Source organism: Somniosus microcephalus, chromosome 22 (genome assembly GCF_052327205.1).
Source record: "Somniosus microcephalus isolate GS21.2 chromosome 22, FLI_Smic_1.0, whole genome shotgun sequence".
Classification (NCBI taxonomy): domain Eukaryota; kingdom Metazoa; phylum Chordata; class Chondrichthyes; order Squaliformes; family Somniosidae; genus Somniosus; species Somniosus microcephalus.
The window spans coordinates 64,704,263-64,732,226 of NC_141008.1; the positions used below are offsets into that span (position 1 = coordinate 64,704,263).

Genomic DNA, 27,964 nt, shown 5'->3' on the forward strand with positions numbered 1-27,964 from the left:
AAACAAAGGTTTGGTTGGGGAATGGGCCAAGTCATGATATTCATATTTCTGTTCGATTGTGGTGACACAAAATGTCCCGTTGTTCCTTGGTGCTACCCATGTCCGGTGTATCCCCCTTGGGTGTACCTCAAGGGTGCAATTGGTAATTTTCGTAAATCCGCACTTGGATGTGTCTCCCTCGGTTGGGGGGGGGGGGGTGTGCACACCCATGTCCTTCCCTTGTGGTGGCACCCGTCCATTACCACCCCCCTTAAGGTTCCATTCTTCTGGTTATTATCTTTATCCCTTTCCCAAAGTGCCTTGGTAGGGACATCATGATATTTAACCCAACTTTCCCTTTGTACCTCTCCTATATTAATCACGTCGTATCGGGGCTGTCCCTCTTCTGGGAGTTGTGGGATGGCCAATACAAAGCCAATCATCTTAGTCCATGGGGTCAGACAATTGCCTGCCCAGTATACTTGTCCCATTTTACGCCCCTTACATAGGCTTTCATTTGTGTCAATCCAAGGTTCCAGATCCTCATTAGTAATCCAATCAGGGATCTGTCCATTATTTATTTGCCTCATGTTATGCTGAGCATTCAACAATAGCCATGAGCCATACATGGCACATATTAGTTCCTTATCGGTTTGGTGAGAAGCATTATTAAGTCAGTCAATAATTGTATTGATTGTTTCTACATGGGGGCTACTATCTCTTCCACCCCCCAACAATTGCATTATTGTTTGTTTTCCTACCAGTGCCAATTGCTGGCTAGCTTGTTTTAGTAACTTCTCTATTTTTGCTTGTAATTCTTCTACTCCTTCTATGTCCAAGCTATTAACTGTTGCTAACCCGGCCGCATACCCTGCTCTGGCCATTTCCAATACTCCCTGTTTCTTACATCTTTGTAAGAACGATTTTCCCTGTGGACCCTCTAATTGTTTTACCCACAGGGGGTTCCATATTTGTTTTGCATCTCAAAAGTACTCATATTTATGGCAAGCTTAATAACTCTATGTGCCACCCTAAAATACACCTCATCCTGTGTTCTCCTTATTACTAATCCCCCTCGACAATGGCAATACTTATGTTCATCCCTAGGATCAAGGCGAGGACGCTCCACCTCATTCCGGACGTCCAGTGTTCCTGTAATTACAAAAAGGGGGCTGGTCATCACCAGCCAATTAGAATTATTCTATTCTTGTCCATACTATCAGTTCAAACTGCTGTACATCTTGTTCATTTCTTTGTCTGGGGACAGAGCCACAGACCTACCTGAAGATGCAAACTATGGCATATAACATTATCATCATACACGGCCCTATCATTGATATATGTAGTAACTCCCCTTCCCATTCTTTATATCTTCTAGCATACTCCTCACTCTGCTCAAAAGGGCACCATCTCTGGTTTACTCATCGTCTTTGTTATATATTTTAACTGAGTCCAGTGCTTCCACCTTCCTTTACCTGTTCCGGACTCATCTATACAAACGCATGTGTCACTGTTCACTAATACTTCATAAGGTCCTGACCATCTGGGTGCTAGCCCTGGTTTGGCTGGTATTATTTCTGCCATCACCTTGCTACCTACTGCTGGGACCTCCTTCTGGTCGTCCCGTGTATCCTGTTCTAGATCCCGTATAATCTGTTGGTCTTTGGCCTCATGTCACTAACTATCTGTCTAGATTTATCTTTGGGTAACAGGACAGCCTCCCAAGCAGTCTTCCAGCCATTTGAGATGGTGCTGCAATTAGTTTATAAGATGACTTCCATTTATCAAATCATAATTCTCCTTCCATTACTGTGGGGAAATATTAACTTAACATTAGGAAACTTAAATTTAATAATGTCCAATATCTTTAAATTCTATTCAGTAATACTGAAGTTGTTGCTTGGTGAACTTAAACAGCTGTCAGTGGAAAGGGTTAACTCCTTTGCAGGCTTTTGAAGGTGGAGCTAAACATTATTGCGTCACTTCACGCAACCCAAAAAACATCCCTGACCGAAAGACAGTTGTGGCTTCACATTTTAACTAAACATGAACACTTGGGCTTCATTGGTCAGATTCCCTTTCTCAGCTGCTCACTTAGCTGCCTCGTCTGCCCATGCATTGCCCTGTCGGTGTCAGTCAGTAATCCCCTTGTGTGCTTTAATTTATTATTGCGCACTCTTTGGGTAGGAGAGAGGCTCCTACTAATTCCTTGATTATATTCTCATGTCTTATGGGTCCTCCTCCTGGTGTCATATATCCTTGCCTACTCCAGGCTACCATGTAATCAGACACCACCCCAAAGGCATACCGACTATCTGTATATGTTTACTCTTTTTCCTTTGGCTAACCTCAGGGCTTGTTTCACTTTACAAAAGCTGTTTCATGGTCCACCAGTTCCTGGGATGGTTTCCCCCTTTGATCAAATCCTGTATAGGCTGGGCCATTTCTGCATATTCTGGGATAAAGTTCCGGCAATAATTAAATAGCCCTAGTACCTGCCTGACCCCCTTCCCTCTCTGGCGCGGTCTTTTCCTGCTGCCATCTCTGAGGGCATCCCCTTTTCATTTCACAAACCTTGCCCTTTGGCTTATTCATTACCCCGATATTCCTTTTATCTGTATGGTGCACCTCAAAGCGCAGGGTCTTTTCCTCACAACTTTAGCCTTTGTATTTACCCCATCTTCTGGATCAAAATCTGACCATAGCTGCTTGTAAGTACTGGACTGATAAATCAAAGCACGCAGCCAGTGATTGCGTGCACCTCCGCTAGCTGTCCTCTTGGTCCTAGTGCCCCTCCCATGTGGGCCACAGTCTGTCGGCACATGCTGCCGGAGTCTCATTTGCTCTACGTCTGCTATAGCTTTTTAAAAGGATTCCCTCCTAGCCCCAACTTATTCATATTACTGGACATTTTCCTTAAATCCTCCGTATTACAGAATCACAAACTCCCGATCAAGCAACCCTAAGTCTTTAATCTGCTTCCTTCAATGGCCACACGTCACACTGATTCTGATTATTTATCACCTGGCTCTCAAGGTACTGTTCTTTATTAACCCACCTTTCTGTCTTCGGGCATTTATCTCTTCCCTTGTGTTATTATGTATCCTAGGTAGATTACTTCATCCTTCCCTACCTGTACCTTTCTAGGGTTTAACTCTAGTCCCACATTCTATAGGGCTCCCAGTACCATAGTCAATTAAATAATGTAGAGGGACCTGCCACTATCGGATATTCTTGCGGAGTGGAGCTATCTTATTCAATTCAGACTACACCAATTTACACCATCCAGAATTTCATTGTGGCCACAATGAAAGTCTGGTTTTAACAAGTTAATTTACCTCATAACTTCAAGGTTAAATCTTAGACTGAAACTTAATCTTTTGTTAAACAAACTTTTTGTTGCTCTTCTCAGTTTTTACACTCCAGCTTAACTTAAATTGTAGTAGGTTTTTTTCATTCTGAGGGCACAATCTTATTTGCACATTCTTAAAACTTCCAAACTCCAAGACGAGGCAAAAGGGTTAAATGCTTTTTCTTTAACACAGAGCAGTGGGTGGAGCTACAACACACACAGCAGATATTTCTGTTTTTTTAAAGGACAGACTTTCAGACAAAGGAATATTGTAACCTCTTAAACATTCCTAGTCAGGAAAACATTCACACTTTAACACACAATTTCATACAAACTGAAATTCCAGCATATTTTAAGGTTCCTTTCCCTCAGCAAATCTTGTGTTTTACTTGTCTTGGTACAGATGCTAATAACTTCCATGTTGGTAAAGCTTTAAGTTTATCTTTTTCTTCCTTTTTAAATCGGTGACTCACCGGCTTTCCCTAGCTTTCCAAATCCATGTTTGTTTCTTTTTTTTCCCTTTGCTGGATTTTCAAATTGGTTCACCTGCAAATTAGATCTTTTCCCTTCTTTATCCCTCCCTTCTGTTTCGATTCCTTACATTGTTTCTGGTAACAAGCTCAGATTACCATTCCCTCTTTATCTTTGGTTTCTCCCCTCCACCCTCCCCCCCCCGCCCCCCCACTAAGCCTTTTGTGTCTCTGCACTTTTTTTATTTTTTTATCTACCAGGAATCGGGTTATAGAATCCGGGTCCCCCCCCCAGTGGGGAATCCTCCTTTCCATCTCCTTTTTTTCATGGTTCTAAATTCCCTCGTCTCACTTTATATATCTCTTCTCAGATTTCCTTCTTTACTTCCTGTCAATCACTCTGTTTCGTTCCACACACACACCAACCCTTTAGTCACGAGGTTTTGAGTTTTAACCTCTTTGTGACTGTTGGGTTTTATTTCATTTACTCACTATGGTGCACCCATTCATTCGTTTGTTGAGGTTTCGCCGCCTCCCGGCTTTAGGGAATGCCCTGCCCCTAACAGAGGTTTCACCACCTCCCGGCTTTAGGGAATGCCCTGCCCCTAACAAAGGTTTCGCCTCCTCTCGGCTAAAAGGATTTCCCACCTCCCAGGGTAGGGGACTTTCCGCCCCTCTCAGTTTGCCGCCACTCGGCTAAAAGGATTTCCCGCCTCCCGGGTTAGGGGACTTTCCGCCCCTCTCGGTTTGCTTTTTAACTGCCTTCAATTAAAGGTGTCTTTCTTTTTATAGTTCTTTTGTACGTCGATTCTTACTTGATGTCTCGCCAGCGATCAACCTCTAATTTTACAGGTGGTAATTAAAACATACTCACCCATCTTAGGTTATCGTTGTCCGAGAGTCTTGTTCAGATCGTGTATCCCATCCTCGTCGCCAATTGATGTAAGCCCCCAAAGTGCGGACCAAGTGATATACAAGGTCAAAGTCACTGGCTTGTTGAAAGAAAGACAGACCCAATAATTGAAGTCAAAACGGTTTATTCAGGCCTGGGGAGAGCTTCTCGTGTCCCTACATGAGTCCCAACTCCAACGAGCCTCTCAAAGTCCACACAGTTATACAAAAATTAAGGCCCTGCCCTAGGGGCAGGGATAAGCTTATCAGCATATACAGCGTTATAGCTAAATTGTAATTATAAAACCATGACAGTTCATCTTCTTGCTGCCCCCAATCCCTACATTTCATTATCAGTTGGTCCCGTCACCTCTTGTGACCATGGGCCTCATCTTAATTACTTTACAACCATCCATTTGCCCGTAGTCAGATGGTTTTGCTTGTTAAGTGTTTTCTTAAGACACCGGTCCTTGTTAAGGTGTGCAAAGCACAGACTTTCGGTCTCGCTTCGGGTCATCTCTGCAAAGCAAACACAATCTAATTAGCCCCACTATATTTTGAAGAATGGAACCCTGTTGTGATTTACAATAAATGAATTCTTAGGTGCATATGTGTCACCCCGCTTGACCAAACACACATCCTCCTCAATCTTCCCATGAGTTGTTCTGCAGTTTAATCTCTCAGCATTTGAAGTCACTTAATCATGTTTAAAACTTAGCTGGGTAAATGCAATATACAGACCTCTATTGTTCAACTCAGAGTATGAATTAACCCATTACCTCCACCTTGTACATTGGTGTTGCAATTGAATCCTGGTTGTCTTGCCCTGTTATACCCACCAGCAGGACAGACTCACCAGAGGTGGCGGCACAGTGATATACAGTCGGGAGGGAGTCGCCCTGGGAGTCCTCAACATTACCTCCAGACCCCATGAAGTCTCATGGCATCAGGTCAAACATGGGCAAGGAAACCCCCTGCTGATTACCACCTACCACCCTCCCTCAGCTGATGAATCAGTACTCCGCCATGTTGAACACCACTTGGAAGGAGCGCTGAGGGTAGCAAGGGCACAGAATGTACTCTGGGTGGGGGACTTCCATGTCCATCACCAAGAATGGCTCGGTAGCACCACTGCTGACTGAGCTGGCCGAGTCCTGAAGGACATAGCTGCCATTCTGGGCCTGCAGCAGGTGGTGAGAGAACCAACATGAGGGAAAAACCTACTTGACCTCTTCCTCACCAATCACTAGTCTACCTGATACAGATGCATCTGTCCATGACAGTATTGGTAGCAGTGACCACCGCACAGTCCTTCTGGAGATGAAGTCCTGTCTTCACACTTAGTGCCACACAACACGATGGAGGGTGTCCTATCACCGTGCTAAATGGAATAGATTCAGAACAGATCTGGCAGCTCAAAACTAGGCATCCATGAATCGCTGTGGGCCATCAGCAGCAGCAGAATTGTATTCCACCACAATCTGTAACCTCATGGCCTGGCTTATCCCTCACTCTACCATTAACAGGTGACTAACCCTGGTTCAATGAGGAGTGTAGAAGAGCATGCCAGAAGCAGCACCAGGCATACCTAAAAATGAGGTGTCAACCTGGGGAAGCTGCAACACAGGACTGCATGGATGCTATTCAATGGAAGCAGCATGCTATAGACAGAGCTAAATGATCCCACAACCAACGGATCAGATCAAAGCTCTGCAGTCCTGCCACATCCAGTCATGAATAGTGGTGGACAATTAAACAACTGATTGGAGGAGGAGGCCCCACGAACACCCTCATCCTCAATGATGGCGGAGCCCAGCACACGAGTGCAAAAGACTGAAGCGTTTGTAACCACCTTCAGCCAGAAGTGCCAAGTTGATGATCCATCTTGGCCTCCTGAGGTCCCCACCATCACAGAAGTCAGTCTACAGCCAATTCGATGCACTCCATGTGATATCAAGAAACGGCTGAGCGCGTCGGATACATCAAAGGCTGTGGGCCCAGACAACATCCCGGCTGTCGTGCTGAAGACCTGTGCTCCAGAACCAGCCGCTCCTCTAGCCAAGCTGTTCCAGTACAGTTACAACACTGGCATCTATCCGACAATGTGGAAAACTGCCCAGGTTCTGTCCACAAAAAGCATGTCAAATCCAATCCAGTCAATTACCGCCCCATCAGTCTATTCTCAATCATCAGCAAAGTGATGGAAAGTGTTGTTGACAGTGTTATCAAGGGGCACTTACTCGCCAATAACCTGGTCACCGATGCTAAGTTTGGATTCCGCCAGGACCACTCAGCTCCAGGCCTCATTTCAGCCTTGGTCCAAACATGGACAAAAGAGCTTAATTCCAGATCTGATGTGAGTGTGACTGCCCTAGACATCAAGGCAGTATTTGACAGAGTGTGGCATCAAGAAGCCCTAGTAAAAATGAAGTCAATGGGAATCAGGAGAAAGATTCTCCACTGGCTGGAGTCATACCTAGCACAAAGGAATATGGTTGTAGTTGTTGGAGGTCAATCATCTCAGCCCCAGGACATCGCTGCAGGAGTTCCTCAGGGCAGTGTCCTGGGCCCAACCATCTTCAGCTGCTTCATCAATGACCTTCTCTCCAACATAAGGTCAGAAATGGGGATGTTCGCTGATGACTGCACAGTGTTCAGTGCCATTCGCAACTCCCCAGATAATGAAGCAATCCATGCCCGCATGCAACAAGACCTGGACAACATTCAGGCTTGGGCTGATAAGTGGCAAGTAACATTCATGCCACACAAGTGCCAGGCAATGACTATCTGACTATCTCCAACAAGAGAGAGTCTAGCCACTGCCCCTTGACAATGAACTGCATTACCATCGCCGAATCCCCCACCATCAACATCCTGGGAGGTCACCATTGACCAGAAACAACTGGACCAGCCACATAAATACTGTGGCTACAAGAGCAGGTCAGAGGCTGGGTATTCTGTGGTGAGAGTCTCACCTCCTGACTCCCCAAAGCCTTTCCACCATCTACAAGGCACAAGTGCGATCTAGACGAGGGAACTAGAAGTAATATCTCCAAGTTTGCAGACGACACAAAGCTGGGTGGGTGTGTGTGCTGTGAGGAGGATGCCGAAAAACTCCAGTATGATTTGGACAGGTTGGGTGATTGGGCAGAAGCATAGCAGATGCTGTATAATGTGGATAAATGCGAGGTTATCAACTTTGGTGGCAAAAACAGGAAGGCAGATTATTATCTGAACGGCGATAGATTGGGAGAAGGGGAAGTGCAACGAGACCTGGGTGTCCTTGTGCACCAGTCGCTGAAGGTAAGCATGCAGCTGCAGCAGGCGGTTAAGAAGGCAAATGGTATGTTGGCCTTCGTAGCGAGAGGGTTCGAGTACAGGAACAAGGATGTCTTGCTGCAGTTGTACAGGGCCTTGGTGAGACCACACCTAGAGTATTGTGTGCAGTTTTTGTCGCCTTATCTGAGGAAGGATGTTCTTGCCATGGAGGGAGTGCAGCGAAGATTCACCAGACTGATACCTGGGATGGCAGAAATGACGTATGAGGAGAGATTGGGTCGATTGGGCTTATACTCACTGGAGTTTAGAAGAATGAGATGGGATCTCATTGTCTAGTCCTGTTAGAATTTTATAAGTTTCAGACTAGATGCAGGAAGGATGTTCCCGATGGCTGGGGAGCCCAGAACCAGAGGTCACAGTCTTAAGATGAGGGCTAAGCCATTTAGGACTGAGATGAGGAGGAATTTCTTCACCCAGAGAGTGGTGAGCCTGTGGAATTCTCTACCACAGAAGGCAGTGAAGGCCAATTCATTAAATATATTCAAGAAGGAGTTAGATATATTTCTTAAGGCTAAAGGGATCAAGGGATATGGGGAGAAGGCAGGGACAGGGTACTGAATTTGGATGATCAGCCATGATCTCAATGAATGGCAGAGCAGGCTCAAGGGGCCGAATGGCCTACTCCTGCTCCTATCTTCTATGTTTCTATGTAAGTAAGGAGTGTGATGGAATACTCTCCACTTGTCTGGATGAGTGCAGCTCCAACAACACTTGAGAAGCTCGACACCATCGAGGACAAAGCAACCCACTTGATCGGCACCACATCCACCACCTTAAACATTCACTCCCTCCACCACCGGCGCACCATGGCTGCAGTGTGTACCATCTACAAGATGCACTGCAGCAACTCGCCAAGGCGGCTTTGACAGCACCTCCCAAACCCGCGACCTCTTCCACCTAGAAGGACAAGGGCAGCAGGCGCATGAGAACACCATCACCTGCAAGTTCCCCTCCAAGTTACACACCAACCTGACTTTGAAGTATATCGCCGATCCTTCATCATTGCTGAGTCAAAATCCTGGAACTCCCTCCCTAACAGCACTGTGGGAGTACCTTCACCACACGGACTGCAGCAGTTCAAGAAGGCGGCTCACCACCACCTTCTCAAGGGCAATTAGGGACGGGCAATAAATGCTGGCCTTGCCAGCGACGCCCACATCCCAGTGTGATGAAATATGCCATTCATCACTCATCTGCATTCTCTGTGTGCCTGTGACTGTGGTTTAGTTTCAGTTTCATTTCCCTCACCTCAGTTCCGTTTCCTCACTTGTATTGTGTAGGGCTCCGCCCATACCTGGCCCCTATGTAAGCAGGCCCAGCGTGTCTCGCATCCAGTACAGCAGACATCTGGATGGGGAGACACTTCTCTACTGTGTTACCTTCTAAGTTAATAAAAGCCTTGCTTTGTTCCGCCAACATTGAGTCTCGGATTTATTGAGGCACATCAATTTTATTAACTTATTTTTCAACACAATGGATCAACTCTTGAAACCCGAACGTTTGGATTTGGACCAGCATGCTCCGGACGCATCGGCATGCTTCGGACACTGGTTTAAGTGTATGGAATTCTTCCTGGATAATTCCGCAGCCATCACAGCCGCTACGGACGCTGAAAGTATGAAACTCGGAATCCTGCGGAATTGAGTAAGCCACCGGGTTTACCCCCTCATCCAAGATGCCGACACGTACCCGGCCGCCTGCGACATCTTAAAGGCGCATTACCAGCAGCCTACAAATGAGGTGTATGCTAGGCATCTGCTCGCTACTCGCGCACAGCGACCTGGGGAATCGCTGGATGAGTTCCTAGTCACCCTGAAAACGCTGGGCAAAGACTGCAAGTGCCGAGATGTAAAAGCCGCAGTGTACACTGATGAGCTTGTTCGCGATGCCTTTATCACAGGCCTCAGCTCCACTTACATCCGGCAGAGACTGCTGGAAAAAACGGGATTGGACCTGAAACAGGCTGTGGACACAGCGTGATCCCTGGATGTGGCCCAGAGAAACTCGGACGCCTACTCTTCAGCCCACGCCGCCCACGCCACCACGTGTGCACCAAGGGCGCCGCCATCTTGGAAGGCATCTTCCCAGCCCGACACCGTCGGGGCCCCGCTCTCCCCCCAGAAGCCCTACGACAGCCGCGACGTGTCGGGGACCCAACTGCTACTTCTGCGGGCAGCCGAAGCACACCAGAAACCTGTGCCCGGTGAAAGGCACCACCTGCTTTAAGTGCGGTAAGACGGGGCAGTTCGGGAAGGTGTGCAGAGGGAACCCCGCAGGAAAATCCGCCACCGCCGCGTGTGCGCCGTGGGAGCGGCCATCTTGGACGCCATCTTGCCCGACCTCGTGGGGTCCGCCATCTTGTGAGCAGACAGCGTGGACACCATCTTGTCTCGATCAGGGCCCTACAGTGGCATCGGTCACAGTGGACCAGACCAGGCCGCACCCGCTATCCAAATCAATGGTGGACATCGAGGTAAACGGGTGCGGGGTTAAATGTTTAATTGACAGTGGAAGCACGGAGAGTTTTATCCACCCTGAACTAGCACAACAACTCTCCCTAACGGTGGTCCCTACTCGGGGTACCATCTCTATGGCTGATAAAACACAGACATCGACCATTATGGGTTACTGCACGGTACAATTGTCTGTTAACGGAACTGTATACGATAATTTTAAAGTACTAATCATGAAGAATCTATGTGCGAGCGTGATCTTGGGCCTGGATTTCCAGTGCTACCACCAAAGCATCACGCTCAATTACGGTGGGTCCCAGCCGCCCCTCACAGTGTGCGATCTGGCTACCCTGAAGGTAAAGCCGCCTTCGCTATTCGCGAACCTTACCCCTAACTGCCGGCCAATAGCGACCAAAAGCAGGAGGTACAGCTGGGAGGACAGGCGGTTTATCGCGACCGAGGTAGACAGGCTCCTGAAGGAGCGCATTATTGAACGCAGCAACAGCCCGTGGCGCGCCCAAGTGGTAGTGGTAAGGGGTAGCGAGAAGAAACGGATGGTGATCGACTATAGCCAAACGATCAACAGGTACACCCAACTAGACGCCTACCCGCTATCCCACATATCAGAAATGGTGAACCAAATCGCCCAATACCGGGTGTTCTCCACCATCGACCTCAAGTCAGCGTACCACCAGCTCCCTATCAGACCAGAGGACCGCCCGTACACCGCCTTCGAGGCGAACGGACGCCTCTACCAATTCCTCAGAGTCCCCTTTGGGGTGACGAATGGGGTCTCGGTCTTCCAGAGGGAGATGGGCCGCATGGTCGATGACCACCACTTGCAGGCAACCTTCCCCTACCTCGACAACGTCACCATCTGCGGTCACAACCAGCAGGATCACGACTCGAACCTCGAGAGGTTCCTGAAAACCGCACAAAAACTCAACCTCACTTACAACGAGGACAAGTGCGTTTTCAACACCACGCGCCTCTGCATACTAGGCAGCGTGGTGGAGAATGGGGAAATCGGACCAGACCCCGACCGATTGCGCCCCCTATGGGAGCTGCCCCTGCCCAACACTCCCAAAGCCCTGAAAAGGTGCCTGGGGTTATTTTCTTATTATTCCCAATGGGTCCCCAACTACTCCGACAAAGTCCACCCCCTCTTGAAAGCATCCTCTTTTCCGCTCTCTGCTGAGGCCCACGCCGCCTTCAAAAGCATTAAGCGGGATATTGAGCGGGCCACGCTACAGGCAGTGAACGAGAACACTCCCTTTCAAGTGGAAAGTGATGCGTCTGACTTTGCCTTGGCGGCCACCCTCAACCAGGCGGGGCGGCCCGTAGCTTTCTTCTCAAGGACCCTCCAAGGGCCCGAGATCAGACACTCCTCCGTGGAAAAGGAGGCCCAAGCCATCGTGGAGGCAGTGCGCCACTGGCGCCACTACCTAGCCGGCAAACGCTTCACCCTACTTACCGACCAGCGGTCGGTAGCGTTTATGTTTAATAATAAACAGAAGGGGAAGATCAAAAATGATAAGATTCTCAGGTGGCGGATCGAGCTCTCCACCTTCGAGTATGACATCATTTACCGGCCAGGGGCCCTTAACGAATCCCCCGACGCCCTCTCACGAGGGATGTGTGCCAGCGCCACCGGGGATCGGCTACAGACCCTCCACAACGACCTCTGCCACCCAGGGGGTCACACGGCTGTTCCACTTCATAAAGTCCCGCAACTTACCCTACTCGATTGAGGAAGTTCGGTCTCTGACCAGGAACTGCCGCACTTGCGCTGAGTGCAAGCCTCGGTTCTACCGCCCAGATAGAGCCCACTTAATCAAAGCTACACGGCCCTTCGAGCGGCTCAGCTTAGATTTCAAGGGCCCCCTCCCGTCGGTCGACCGCAATGTTTACTTCCTGAACATTGTGGACGAATACTCCCGTTTCCCATTCGTCTTCCCCTGCCCAGACAATGACCAGCGCCACGGTCATTAAATGCCTCAACAGCCTGTTCTGCCTGTTCGGTATGCCGAGCTACATCCACACGGATAGGGGGGCGTCCTTCATGAGCGAAGAGCTACGCCAGTACATGCTGTCCAGGGGGATCGCCACGAGCCGTACCACCAGCTACAACCCCCAGGGTAACGGCCAGGTGGAGCGAGAGAATGGGACAGTATGGAAAGCAGTCACTCTAGCTCTAAGGACCAAGGGCCTCCCTATCTCCCGCTGGCAGGAAGTCCTCCCAGATGTGCTCCATTCGATACGGTCGCTATTGTGTACTGCCACTAATGCCACGCCTCATGAACGAATGTTTGTTTTTCCCCGGAAATCCACCTCCGGCGTATCCATGCCGTCATGGCTTTCCACCCCAGGTCCGGTATTGGTACGAAGGCATGTGAGGGGCCACAAGATGGACCCTCTCGTGGAGTCCGTGCACCTACTCCACGCCAACCCCCAATACGCATATGTCCGGCACGCCGACGGAAGGGAGGACACCGTGTCCATAAAAGACGTCGCCCCAGCCGGTAACGACAACAACCACGACAACAGCAGCAACAACGATCACAGCAACTCTTACCCACTCACTACTCTTTCATCACCCCCGGAAGAACATCGACCAACGGTACCCCCACCAACTACCCCTTCAACAACCCTGGCGGCACCCCCGGCAGAGACCCAGGAGGCCACCGGGGACACCCAGCCGACACCCGCGGCACCACAACAGCCACGTCGGTCACAGAGGACTATCAAACCCCCGAACAGACTAAATCTATAGAAGGGGTGAATGTGATGAAATATGCCATTCATCACTCATCTGCATTCTCTGTGTGCCTGTGGTTTAGTTTCAGTTTCATTTCCCTCACCTCAGTTCCGTTTCCTCACTTGTATTGTATTGTGTAGGGCTCCGCCCATACCTGGCCCCTATGTAAGCAGGCCCAGCATGTCTCGCATCCAGTACAGCAGACATCTGGATGGGGAGACACTTCTCTACTGTGTTACCTTCTAAGTTAATAAAAGCCTTGCTTTGTTCCGCCAACATTGAGTCTCGGATTTATTGAGGCACATCACCCAGGAACAAATAAAAATAATGCGTTTGAAAAATAAACTTTTGAGGGACCATGACAATTTCTTCACAGTTCAAAATTCATAATTAGAAAAAAACTTTAAGCTGATTTAATTGTTCTGATCCATTTTACAATATTCAGATTTTTATTTCAAACTTTTTTTCTTATCCAGACTCCTTTGCAACCAATGGCACTCCTACTGGGAAGGCCAAGCAATTTGGGCTTGCAAATATAACTCCATTCACATTCTGGATGTAGCTCAAATAGTACAACTGAAGCAGAGGGAGTCAAATGTTGGCAATGCTGTTGCTGTGTGTCTGCTAGACAGGGCTAAGCCTCAGGTTTGCAACCTTCAGTTTAGGAGTCAAGCCCTCAGCTTCCTGGCTTAAAAAAAAAATCCAATCTGTTATACACATTCTTTGTGGTTAAAGCACTTTGTTGTGGAGTTGGCCCAATAAGCCCGTATACAGCCAAGGACCCAAACTGAGAGTATGGGCCCGAGATTTACAGTCAGGATTTCATACATGGAAGGCTTTCCATCTCTGGAGCCACCTGGAGGAATTAAAGCATCTACCCAAAGGAGGGAAGAAAAATGGGGCAAGAAGGGCATCTTTCATCTCTTGCTTCAGCTGAGAACAGAGCCACATTAAAAGGGTCTGGATAAAGCTCACTGCTCTTCTCTCCCAGGCACTATCTGGGTCCTAGGGCCTGACATGGGAAAGAATGGGGTTAAAAACATTGTTTTGTAGGAACTGGGGTTCCTAGCCGAAGAATTGAGATCGATTCAGAGAATCAAAAACAATAAAATTTAATGAACAAACGAAGCTGTACAGGAAATTGTAGGATACAATGCAAATAGGTCTGGTCTGCTTGAAAGCCTCTCTGGAACTGCTAGAAGGTTCCGAGCTCAACTGCTAGCAGGTTCCGAGCTCAACTGCTAGCAGGTTCCGAGCTCTACTGCTAGAAGGTTCCAAGCTCTGACGTCATGATGTCATCACGTGGAGTACAGGAAAGAAGCCCTAGTACAGTTAACAGATACATTCAAGGTGCAGCCCTCAGCTGTACTACATTGCTGTAAAAGGAATTATATACGATTGTCCGTAATCTTTTGGTGGTTCGGCCACAGTTTGTTAGATTATCTATCAGAGGGTTAATTTATACAACTCTAAATTCAGTCAAACCATTTTACACATTCAAGGTACGACAGTGGAATTTGAGTCTACACATACCTGATCTAAGCCCTGAATTACCTTTAACTCTGATTACAGACAAGTTATAGCCTAAGCTTAACATTTCTTGGCAGTGTGTTGATCAGAACTTGACTGCAATAAATCTGTGTAAATGCTGGTAATATTTTTACAATTATTAGTACAAAGGTCAAACAAGGTTTGATGGTACATTACTCTATTAGTTACGAGACTTAATATTTTATGCTAAGGTGTCCCGCTGATGTGCTCGTCAAATCCTGATAACACCTTCTCTGGTCAGGCTGAAGGGCTGCCTATATTAATCCTTCCTTCAGCTTCTTCCCTTTAGCTGCAGATTGCCTATTTCAAGCAACAATAAATTATCTAATAAAGATTACGTTAAACATTCAGCTTTCAAGGTTAGGTGAGTCAAATCTGCCTGATTGCTTATAGTATAGCAACAATAACTATTTGGGCTGCCATAGCTTCATGACCACAACAGAAAAATGCTTGCACAGCTTACCTTTATTCAGAGAATGGTGAATTGAGAAAAGTTGTGAGGATGTCAGCTGAGGAGTGGCGTGTGCTGGTCTGCTAATGCACTGCAAAATGGAATGATCAGATCTGGGTTCTTGCCCCAGGACATGAGTCCTTTTTTTTGGAATCCTTTTCTTTAAACTGAGAAACCTAGTTGGAAAACCAAGATCTGTTAGTTGGGGCAAAGTGATGTTGTGCAACGTGACATCCCACAGCAAATCCTACAAATTTTGACCTTCTCCCTTGCTGTGTTATTTGCTCTCTAATTATTCCGAATTTCCATTAACTAGGTCCAAGGGCAACAAAAATATCGGTAACCGCGGTAACTGTGAGGGATGACCGATCACTTGTTGCAACAAGTCACTTGTCCTACCCATAGTGCAGCACACCATTGTTATGAATCTTATGATACATGAAGAAAGACTCATGAAATAACACTGGACGGCCAGCTGGTGGCGCCGTCCAAGGAGTATAAATACTCGGGCGTGGGCCCAGCTTGCCCAGGACATTGTGTAAACAGGAACTAGTGAAAGATAACTAGACCTCCATGTTCTGAAACAAGTTGATAAAAGCCTTGCTTTATACTCAAACCAAGTGTGTAGTGAGTTTTATTACGTCAACCATCAAGTTCTAAATAGTGGAATGCAAGATGAGGTAAAGCGAGTTTAAAAAAAATTATTTGTCAATTCCTACAGATTGTAAGAAAAAGGGAAGACTAATCTGGGTTGGACTGTCTGGAAGGTGCCTGGCAGAGGATCTACAAGGAGGCACAACCAGAATATGAATCAACCTGCACTACTCTCTCTCTCGCCCAACAGAGTGGCACTAACAGAGGTCTGGGAGTGGATTAGTGGAAGAATAACGTGTGGCATTACATACCCAACAGGGAGGGAAAACATACATTTTAACATGTTCTATTTCTCATTCAGCTTTATAATGTCTATTCTCATTCTATTTTATTATTAATGATGGTTTTTCATTCTATTTTATAACTTTTACAAAGAATGGCTTTTGTAAATATAACAAAATATCTTTGTATTTTGTTAGCTAGGAAGGATATTCAACGAGAGTTCAAACATTCCTTTTGCAGTTACTCCCTCATTGTGAGTCAGGCCAGACCATGTTGTAATGGGAAGGAAACATTTTAACCAATATTTATGTTAATTTATATTAATGTTAATATTTGTAACACTTGCATTCACAAATATTCATTCACAAATATTCTATCAAAAATAGAAAATAAACTACATTTTTTTGGAATGGTTTTATAAATGCAACTATTATATCTGCTCTAAATCTCTAACTCACAGCAGGGTGCAACTAATGCTAAATACAGTATCAACATATAAGCAATCTGTACATGGCTGCGGTGTTGTAAATACCAACAAGTTTTTCGTTGGTTAGATTTTCACTTCATGCAAATTGTGTAATTAAGGTTGAAATTATTGTTGTTTGCCAAATTGTAAATCTTGTCTTTTTCTGTTCTACCAGTGTAACTAGTCTTAATACTGTACAGAGATGCACAGTGTATAGTACTTGACAGCATTTGATTTAGTTCTGTATTCTGGGGTGTGTAGCTCCTGTAATGTGCTGTGCTGGTATTTCCTGCTACAGAACTCCACTGATTCTATTTTGTACTATGGTTGTTTACACGAAAATGTTTACTACAGAGTGAATGTGACTCAGAGAAAAAAGCCCCCTTGTTTTAAAAAAAACCTATAGACCAGAGTTTGAGAAAAACAGAAAGAGGAGAAAAAGTCAAATATCTTTCACTCAAATCTATTCTACGCATTGAGGAGAGCTACGCGATGAACATTTCTGAATATGTTCATAAGCTGGGGCTGATGGAACATCAGTTCACTGAAATATCTCATGTTTTGTTATTGACATCTACGGAAATGGCAAATGCTTACTTTTAATTGCCGGTTGCCAACAATAATCACAGGTGATGTAAGTGGTGGGGACTGTATATTGCATGTAGTTGAGATTGTGGCTTGTGGAGTTGTGTGTAAACATGAGGTTAAATATTATTTTGTGGGGTACTGTGTAAATCAGTCTGACCTTGTGACTTCTTTCAAACACACAAAAAAACACTGGATTTCACAACCTTGACTGTATTCTTATCAAAAGATAAGAGATGGCACCATTTGAAGTGGATAGTTTGTGACCTGGCTCTGGAAAGGGCCATTGTCGTCATCAATTTCTCTTGTTGAAGACATAAGCTCATGGTTAGAAACACAAGGTCGATTCATGGGGGAGGGAAAGGCTTCAATTTCACAAATACAGTGACGTTAAACATTTGAAGCTTCCAATCTAGGTCGCCTCTCTTAAAGGAGTGCGAGCTTCATGAAAAAAATAACCATTTTTTTTGCTTGTGAACAGAGAGGAGCCAGAACAAGCCACACGTTTCTTTCAACATCATGATGTAATTCGGAATTGATAGGGTGATAACTTTTGGTGCAACTGATGTCTTTGTGCTGCATTTGAAAATAATCGAATAAGGTTTGCTAAGCACTATCGTAAGGGAAAAAAATGAAAATGGAAAATGCTGGAAAGGCACTGGAGTTCTGACAGCATTTGACAAGAGAAAAGACAGGTTATTATTTCAGGTGTAGACCCTTTATCAGAACTGGAATCAAAGTTGAACAGTGCAGCTATGCAAATGAGCCCTGAGAGGCTTTGATGGGTGAATGATTTGACCTGATGAGATTGAGGAAATTTGCATTTAGTGCAATAACAGTGTAAACGTACCCAAATGCACTAAAATTCAAATTTCTTCAACCTTTTCAGCCCAGTAATGCTATAGCAACAACATAACTGCTGAGGATAACAAGGAAATTCAAGGCAGAGATCAGTATAACATAAAAGGGTTTCAAGTGTGCAGGAAGGACCGACTAGATAAGAAGGAAAATGTGTGACTCTCTATGTCAAAGAAACCTAGCGAATAAAAGAAGTAAACCTATAAAAGAAAGACTTGCATTTATATAGCACCTTTCACAACCTCAGGACGTCCCAAAGTGTATTTACAGCCAATGAAGTACTTTTTGAAATGTAGTCACTGTTGTAATGTAGGAAATGCAGCAGTCAATTTGTGCACAGCAAGCTATCAAAAAAAAGCAATGTGATAATGACCAGATAATCTGTTTTTAGTGATGTTGATTGAGGGATAAATATTGGCCAGGGCACCAGGGATAACACCCTGCTCTTCTTCAAAATAGTGCCATGGGCTCATTTACGTCCACTGAGAGAGCAAACAGGGCCTCGGTTTAACATCTCATCCGAAAGATGGCACCTTCAACAGTGCAGCGCTCCCTCAGTACTGCACTGGAGTGTCATAGAAACATAGAAACATAGAAGATAGGAGCAGGAGTAGGCCATTCGGCCCTTCGAGCCTGCTCCGCCATTCAATGAGATCATGGCTGATCATCCAAATTCAGTACCCTGTCCCTGCCTTCTCCCCATATCCCTTGATCCCTTTAGCCTCAAGAAATATATCCAACACTTTCTTGAATATATTTAATGAACTGGCCTCCACCATCCTCTGTGGCAGAGAATTCCACAGGTTCACCACTCTCTGGGTGAAGAAGTTCCTCCTCATTTCAGTCCTAAATGGCTTACCCCTTATCCTTAGACTATGACCCCTGGTTCTGGACTCCCCGGCCATCATAAACATCCTTCCTGCATCTAGTCTGTCCAGACCTGACAGAATTTTATAGGTTTTGATGAGATCCCCTCTCAATCTTCTAAACTCCAGTGAGTATAAGCCCAATCGACACAATCTCTCCTCATACGTCATTCCTGCCATCCCGGGTATCAGCCTGGTGAATCTTCGCTGCACTCCCTCCATGGCAAGAACGTCCTTCCTCAGGTAAGGTGACCAAAACTGCACACAATACTCAAGGTGCGGTCTCACCAAGGCCCTGTACAACTGTAGCAAGACATCCTTGTTCCTGTACTCGAACCCTCTTGCTACGAAGGCCAACATACCATTTGCCTTCTTAACCGCCTGCTGCACCTGCATGCTTACCTTCAGCGACTGGTGCACAATAACACCCAGGTCTCTTTGCACTTCCCCTTCTCCCAATCTATTGCCATTCAAATAATCTGCCTTCCCGTTTTTGCCACCAAAGTGGATAACCTCACATTTATCCACATTATAGTGCATTTGCCATGTTTCTGCCCAATCACCCAACCTGTCCAAATCGTACTGGAGTTTCACGACATCCTCCTCACAGCTTACCCTCCCACCCAGCTTTGTGTCGTCTGCAAATTTGGAGATATTATATCCAATTCCCTCGTCCAGATCATTAATATATATTGTGAACAGCTGGGGTCCTAGGACCGATCCTTGCGGTACCCCACTAGTCACTGCCTGCCACTCGGAAAATGACCCGTTTATTCCAACTCTCTGCTTTCTGTCCACCAACCAGTTCTCTATCCAAGTCAGTACCTTACCCCCAATCCCATGTGCCTTAATTTTGCTCGCTAGTCTCTTATGTGGGACCTTATTGAAAGCCTTCTGTAAGTCCAAATACACCACATCCACTGGTTCTCCCTTATCTATTTTACCAGTTACATCCTCAAAAAATTCCAGTAGATTAGTCAAGCATGATTTACCTTTTGTAAATCCATGTTGACTTTGTCCGATCCTGTCACTGCTTTCCAAGTGCTCTGCTATTACATCTTTTATAATAGACTCCAGCATTTTCCCCACTACTGATGTCAGGCTTACCGGTCTATAATTCCCCGCTTTTTCTCTACCACCTTTTTTGAATAGTGGGGTAACATTAGCTACCCTCCAATCCATGGGTACCGTTCCAGAGTCTATCGAGTTCTGGAAGATGACCAGCAATGCATCTACTATCTCTAGGGCCACTTCCTTAAGTACCCTGGGATGTAGACCATCAGGCCCTGAGGATTTATCGGCCTTCAGTCCCATCAATTTTCCTAACACCATTTCCCTACAAATACTGATTTCTTTCAGTTCCTCCCTTTCATCAGACCCTATGTTCCCCGACATCTCTGGGAGGTTATTTGTGTCCTCCTTTGTGAAGACAGAACCAAAGTATGTATTTAGTTGGTCTGCCATTTCCTTGTTTCCCATTATAAATTCCCCTGATTCTGACTGTAAGGGACCTACGCTTGACTTCACCAATCTTTTTCTCTTCACATATCTATAAAAGCTTTTACAGTCAGTTTTTATGTTCCGTGCTAGCTTACTCTCATTCTATTTTCCCTTTCTTAATTAATCCCTTTGTCCTCCTTTGTTGACTCCTAAACTGCTCCCAATCCTCAGGATTATTGCTTTTTCTAGCCAATTTATATGTCCTCTCCTTGGATCTTCTGCTATCCCTAATTTCCCTTGTTAGCCATGGTTGAGTCACCTTTTTTGTTTTATTTTTATGCCAAACTGGGATGAACAAATTATGTAGCTCATCCATTCAGTCTTTGAATGTTTGCCATTGCCTATCCACTGTCAACCCTTTGAGTGCCATTCCCCAATCAATCCTACCCAATGTGGAGGCCTAGATTTTTGTGCTCAAGTCTCTGGAGTGGGACTTGAACCCACAACCTCTGACTCAGAGGCAGGGGTGCTTCCCACTGAGCCACAGATGACCCTAGCAATGTTCCCTGTAAGCTTTGTGCTCCAGGGAACCTGCGCAACCAGCTTATCAATGTAAAAACCACACGTGCAGTATTTTGAATGCCCTGAAGGGGCTGCACAGGGCCAAAAAAATTACAGGCAACATTGGACACAAGTACAATTATTGGTACAAGGTGAGCTTTCCAACAAGAAGGTCTGAAGTAAGCTGTATGTAAACAGAAATGGGGACTTTAGCTAAAGTAATATAAACTGCAAGTGCTCAAGCGATCCAGAGTCTGAGTTAATAAATGTGTGATTGCTTTCTGACCCATTGCGTTCAGGATACCATGGGAGGTAACTCCCATCTTGACCTGGTAATGACAAGTGGCTCAGATAGCACATCGGGGACAGAAGTACTGGCATTCCTGAGCAACAACAACCATAACATGATTACATTTGACATAATCTAGGATAAAACAGTCCTGCAAACCAATACTCAAGGGCAACTTCATGGCAAGGAGGGAAAAGCTTAAACAAATCAACTGTGGAGGAGGGTAGTACTCATGGAAACTTCAGTTGACAAATGGAATACATTTTAGGATATTCTACTCAGTATTCAGGATAAATACATACCAAGGACTAATAAGTGCAGAATGATTTTAAATTTATTAATAATACAGTACAAGAAATAAATAAGGAAAGCAAACTCTACAAAGCCTGTATATAAAAAAAAAAAAGCTGAAGGAAATCACTGAGAAGAATACAGAGAAATGTAAGACCATCAGTTGGCAAAGAGGGAATAAGAAATAAGCAAAGTTGCACAAGTCAAATGTAACGGTAAAAATTATAATGGCAAAGCAGCTAAGGAATTATGGAAGAATTTGGATAATATTCACAAGTGAGCAGAACCTTGGCAAATGATATTCAAAAGAGATAAGTGCCACATCAGAAGAAAAAATGTGGAGGTGTGGCGGTCCCAACGGTTGTCTTTTATATTGAGATATATACATAATTCCCTTTAACTTAACTTATTTATGTATGTATAACTTATCTAACTATGTATTTAATTTACTTATTTGTATAACTTACCAGTTAGGGCTGTTGCCTCTTTAACTTACCTGTTGGGCCATTGCCCCTTTAAGAGGCGACCTAACGCGCTGACGTCACGCATCACGTGACTCATGCGCGTCGGCCGCCGACCTAATGCGCTGACGTCATACGACGCATGCGCACTGGCCGCCGGCCCGATTCGGGCTTTCAAAACGGCCGCCGGCATAGCCCGGCCTATCGCGACTTCGGCTGCATCAGCCGGCAAGCGGGAGCGAAGTGATTCTCCGCTCCCGCGGCAAGTACTGGCACAGCCCGGCCTAGTAACCTTGGCCTTAAAGGCCAGCCTCAGTACCGCGGAGATTTACCGATAACGGCGCAGGTCACGTGACCGCCTAAGCGCACGCAAACGTGCCGACGTCATGACGCGGTCACGTGACGCCCAAGGCGGGAATAAAGAGCTGAGTGTGAGGAGGTCATGAGGCTCCCCACACGCTTCCCACGGGACTGGGAACGCAGTCCTTGTGGAGTCCACGCTGGGACAAGGTCTACAACATGGTGCTCCTGCAGTCTGCCATCTTACCTGCTATCTTACCTACTGTAAGACCTACAACATGGTGTTTCTGCAGTCAGCCACCTTACCTGCTACCTTACCTGCTGTATTATCCTGTTCTGGTAAATAAACAACTTATTTATAGTTCGTTGAAGTTAAACTCTTTTATATAGTGGCGATTTACACGAACCACTACAGAGGACTGAATACTGTTGAATTAACTAGAGGTTGAAAGGGACGTGGGTTTGATAGTGGACTCTACACTCACCATGTCCAGTCCAGTCCAGTCCTTGCAGATCAATATTTGACAAAGTAAACAGAATGCTGAGCTATATTGACAAATCAGTACGATAGCAAAATACTGCGGATGCTGGAAATCCGAAATAACAACAGAAAACGCTGGAAAAACTCAGCAGGCCAGGCAACATCTGTGGAGAGAGAAACAGAGTTAACGTTTCAGGTCGATGACCTTTCGTCAGAACTGGAATAAAAGCAGGAAAAGGAAAGCAGGTTTAGGGTCATCGACCTGAAACGTTGACTCTGTTTCTCTCTCCATGGATGCTGCCCTGGCCTGCTGAGTTTTTCCAGCGTTTTCTGTTGTTATTTTGACAGATCAGTACATAAGTTTCAGACTGGTGCTCTGGTCAGGCTAAAGCTTGAATGCTGCATTAGATTCTGGCCACTGATTCCATGCTCTGGAAGAAGTGCTGAGAAGGGCTACAAAACTGCTTGCTGTGACAGGAGAAAAGGTTTGAAAAACTTTGACAGTTCAGCCTTGAAGGGAGCTGAATCATGGCAGACCTTTATAGAGGTATATAAGATACTAAGTGGAACAGAAAAGCTAAATCTTGAGCATTCTTTCAAGTTAAATCAAGATCGCAGGATAAGGAGACAGTTACAAATTTGGGTCTTTCGATATTCTCTTGGATATAATGATATGTATTGTAAGCGGCCTGGGTGTTCCATATTTAGTGGTGTATCCTAACTGCCCACTAACTAATTATGTGATCGCATAACCCAGGGGCGTAACAATAATGCCCCCTTGTGATCTGAACTGGATATTCTGTGTCATTTGCACATGACCCAACATGCACCTCTCCAATCTTTTTAAAGGCAGACCGAAAAAAACACTTGGTGAGAAGGGGCCAGAAACAAACCGCTAAGCAGTTTCATTTCTCAAGACAGCAGGTGAACATATAGAGCAACAAGAGCAGGAGAGTTATCCCCCAGTGTCCTGCCCAATATTTATCCCTCAACCAACATAACAAAAACAGATTATCTGGTCATTATCACATTGCTGATTGTGGGACCTTGCTGTGCACAAATCGGCTGCCGCGTTTCCCACATTACAACAGTGACACCACTTCAAAAGTACTTCATTGGCTGTAATGCACTTTGAGACGTCCGGTGGTCGTGAAAGGCGCCACAGAAATGCAAATCTTTCTTTCTTTGAATTAAGTGAATCTCATCATAATTGTTAATCAGCACAACTTGTTGCCATATAATAATATAAAATAACAAATATGCTATGTTTCCTCACATCAGTGGGTTGCCTTACACAAAATAATTTCTAACTACCCTCCTGCATTCTAATCTTCTGAGTCTGGCAAAGGCTTATGCTTACATCCTTTTATTTAAAAACATAATTGCGTGACTGTTGGTGATCTTTTCTCTCTCTTTATTTCCCTGTGTTTACAACTCAAGGGGAAGGCCGAAGCCAGACAACCCCTGCTGAGTACCTGGAACCAGAAACCTTCCAACAATGGGTGTGAAGCATGTATTGACTACTAAGTGGGACAAATACATTTTGGATTTCCAGCATCCGCAGTATTTTGCTATCAAATATATTTCTTACTGTTTTCAGTGTTTGAGGAAAATACTTCAATGCCAACACATTAGCATTATAATCGCCTTTCGTCTCAGTGCCTTTTTTAAACTTGTATGAATGACTTTGCTGCTAAAACCCACATTTAGATATAACACTTTTCCAAATCATTTTGAAAGAAAAATAATCCAAATATCCGAAACATGATCCAGACAGAGATTTTAAAAATAAAAACTGGTAAAAGGCCAGTTCAGGACAGATCTTATGAAGCAGGGTGATTAATACCTGAAATTGTCTTCTCAGTAGGGTAGTGGAGGCAAAATCCCCAGAATTAATCAAGAGGGTGATAAACACTGAGTGAGTGATCATGGGGCTCTATGGAAGGGTGAAATAGCCTCTGTACTTATCTTTGTGTAATACACTGAAACCTATAGTACATTAATGGTGCGTCTGTTAGCTTGTATCCTTGAACGCTCTATGGCTGGAGGATTTATCCAGGATGTAAGTACTCTTTATTGCTTGGCATTACTCTTTCCTTTTTTTTTACTATTTTGGGCACTTCTCTCCTGTTGATCAGCCCAGAGCTCTGGCCAAGTTAGGAGACAGGTAACCTATTCCTAGGCTTCTGCCAATGCTGGTTTATTACTGGATGCTAGGAGATGGGCAACAGTGGTCTTCTCCCACCCATGGGAAAACATCGAACCTACATATAACACTGGCTCCATGGCATCATAGCTGAGTGGAGAAAGTGCGTGGGGCAACTTCAGTTGCCAATCTCAAAACTGGGGTTTCGATATTCCCACGCACCCCTCCATGCTTCTGAAACAATTACTTGTGTCATTAACAAAGGGAAATTTCCAGAATGTACCAATGATTGCACCTTTTTGCAAACTTCTATAATTTTATTTAAAATTGCCCCAAAGTACATGAGAAGCCACTTTGTCCCTCCAGTCATCATGTGATTATAGAGCCAGTCTTCCAAACCTAATATAAACAGATGGTTGCTCTTTGCTGTATTGCATTTTCAAAGCTGAACAGATCGTCTTTTTCTTTAATTTAATTTTTTTTTAGTATCCTTATTTCTGTCAGCAATCTTTGATAATTTTTCATGTTGAGAAATTGCGGCTGACTAAGCTTTTCCTGTTTGTCTATGAACGGTGACAACATTCACACCACAATGTCTTCACAGCACTTAAAGACATCAGCCTGGATTTAGCTGTATCCTTAGCTTGTATCCTTAGCTCGCTGTTATTACTGGGTAAAACTGACAGCAACTTCTGGCATCTGCACATGCCCAGTTAAAGACTGAAATCCAGAAGTGGCTGTCAGTGATACCCTGCTCCTCCATAGGGTGCGCTGTTGCTGTCCTCACCAATAGACTGAAATCCGTGTTATGGCGTGAACTTGGGCTATTTGCCCATTATTCCTGCTCTACAGACAGATGGAAAAGTTAGAGCTTGTAGAATCAGGAGTAACTGAGTTTTCTAATAAGTGATATATACTGCTGAACAACCTCTCTGGCCCTGAAAATTTAATTTTAGAAGTGTGGAGATTCATTCCCTCAGAAGAAAATTAATGTTGCAGATTTTTGTTTTTCTATTAACTATTTCTCCCTTAATCCCACGTGTATGTCCCAATTTTATTTCACTTCCGGTACAATGATTTAAATGTAATTTATATTTCCTGATTTTTACTTCCTGCTTTGCTGTCTACATGTCTCAGCAAGGATTCTTCAATCTGATTGGTTCAACAGCTTCCCTGCTCCTTGACCTGCTCACGGACACCACAGATGCCCTGTAGAGGGCACCGCATTAAAAGATGCCGGATGACTGGAAGTCTCCGCTGACAAGCCCACTAAAACTCTCTGGGCAACTGTACATGAGGGGAATGGTGAAAGCCGTTCCTTTGCCACTTACAGCAAAATCCGGGCCATTATTGTGTGAGCATCAACCAGAGGTGAGATTAGAAATCTAAACTGAGTTGCAAAGTTAATCAGATTGGATTAATTCATTTTCCAGCTCCGATCACGCAATGAGTGCATTTAGAAGATATTTTAACTTCAATTATACCAGAGAGAATTTCAGTTGCAGCATCTGAGAGGAGATGACGTTTGAGGTGATGAGTCTGTCGAGCTCCTTATCCCCTTCAGCAGGCTGTTCACACTCCGAATGTGATAACACCGCTTCACATTGAAATGTGTTGGCTGGCGTTGCTTGTTAAAGAAGTGAAATGTGATAATTAAATGCAGGACAAAAATTGTCTCGGATTTGTAATTCAAGCAAAATACAAGTATTGGTAATGTAACTAACAGTGGGAGAGACAAGTCATTTCAAATTGTGGGTAAGAAAAATGTACTACAGGATAGTAATTCTTGTTCAATATATAAACCTAGATTATAATCCACATTGGTGCACTTCCACGAATCTTTGTCAAAAATATTGCATAGCTGCTGACGGGAGTAGAGCTAGTCTAGGGAAAATCGAAAGTGGTGCGACGCTAAAATGGATCTTTGTTTACTACTGACGGGAACTGTTAATGTCACCTGAAGTCAGTGAAACTGACAAACGCTTCCCAGGATAGCTTTAAGAATGCACTAGCATATCTCCTGTGGCACTGCTCATGAGGAATCACCTTTTTGCAAGGGGATTTTTAAAATATATTCGTTCATGGGATGTGGGCATCGCTGGCAAGGCCAGCATTTATTGCCCATCCCTAGTTGCCCTCGAGAAGGTGGTGGTGAGCCGCCTTCTTGAACTGCTGCAGTCCGTGTGGTGAAGGTACTCCTGGGATGTGGGAATATGGGAATTCCTTGAATACAGCTGGGTGCAGTTTCTTATCAAACTGGCCTCAGACAAGGTTCGATAGTATCATGCTTCATATTCTTGCCGACAAAAACAATGATGGCACTTCAGTAGTGATCTCATTTGGTTTCTCAAGCGCTTTGGGATGTCCTGAGGCCATAAAAGGCACGACATCAAAGCAAAAAGTAAAGTACAGCAGATACTGGAAATGTGAACAAAAACATAAATGCCTCCTTGAAAAAGTGCAACCGTCACCTGGGAATCCCTGACCCAAGACCGCACAAAGTGGAGGAGGAGCATCCGGGAAGGTGCCGAACACCTCGAGTCTCTTCGCCGGGAGCAAGTGGAAGCCAAGCGCAAACAGCGGAAGGAGCGCACGTCAACCCAAGCACCCCACCCACCCGCCCCTTCAACCACCGTCTGCCCCACCTGTGACAGAGACTGTAGGTCCCGCATTGGACTCATCAGTCACCTGAGAACTCATTTTTAGTGTGGAAGCAAGTCATCCTCGGTTCCGAGGGACTGCCTAAGAGAGAGAGAGAAATGCTGGAAACACATAGTAGGTCGGACAGCATCTGTGGAGAGAACAGACAAGTTAATATTTCAGGTGTGGACCATCTTCAGATCTAAAATGTGGGAGGCGGACGGATATATTAAAGCAATCAGAAAAAGGGGAAGGGAAAATATACATGTCAAAAATGATACAAGCCCAGAGAGCAATCATGAATGATAGAAGTTCAGTCAAGTAATGAACAGAAACATTAAGACATTTAGAGAAATAGAGGGTGTGTAAATAGCTAAGGGAAGGGGAAACCTATGGAAATGTGAGAAAATGGGAAAGATGGAAAAACTAGGGGTCAAGATTTACATTTAAAATGAGGATA

The 27,964-nt window shown here is 45.1% G+C and overlaps 2 long non-coding RNA genes across 3 annotated transcripts in view; one reads left to right on the forward strand and one right to left on the reverse strand.

Moving 5' to 3' along the window:
- The window catches only part of LOC147102474 (uncharacterized), a 49,831-nt gene that overhangs the window by 13,021 nt on the left and 8,846 nt on the right, over nt 1-27,964 (forward strand). Inside the window, exon 3 of the long non-coding RNA XR_015073268.1 lies at nt 15,966-26,235. This is a non-coding gene — a long non-coding RNA (uncharacterized LOC147102474). The remainder of the gene's footprint in view (nt 1-15,965; nt 26,236-27,964) is intronic.
- On the reverse strand, nt 4,822-22,635 carry LOC147102475 (uncharacterized). Of its 2 annotated transcripts, none has more exons than XR_015073269.1 (3): nt 22,556-22,635; nt 15,257-15,420; nt 4,822-5,211 (listed from the first exon to the last, which is right to left on the reverse strand). It is a non-coding gene; the product is annotated as an uncharacterized LOC147102475 (long non-coding RNA). The 2 variants fall into 2 exon arrangements; XR_015073270.1 differs by having other exon boundaries at nt 22,544-22,629.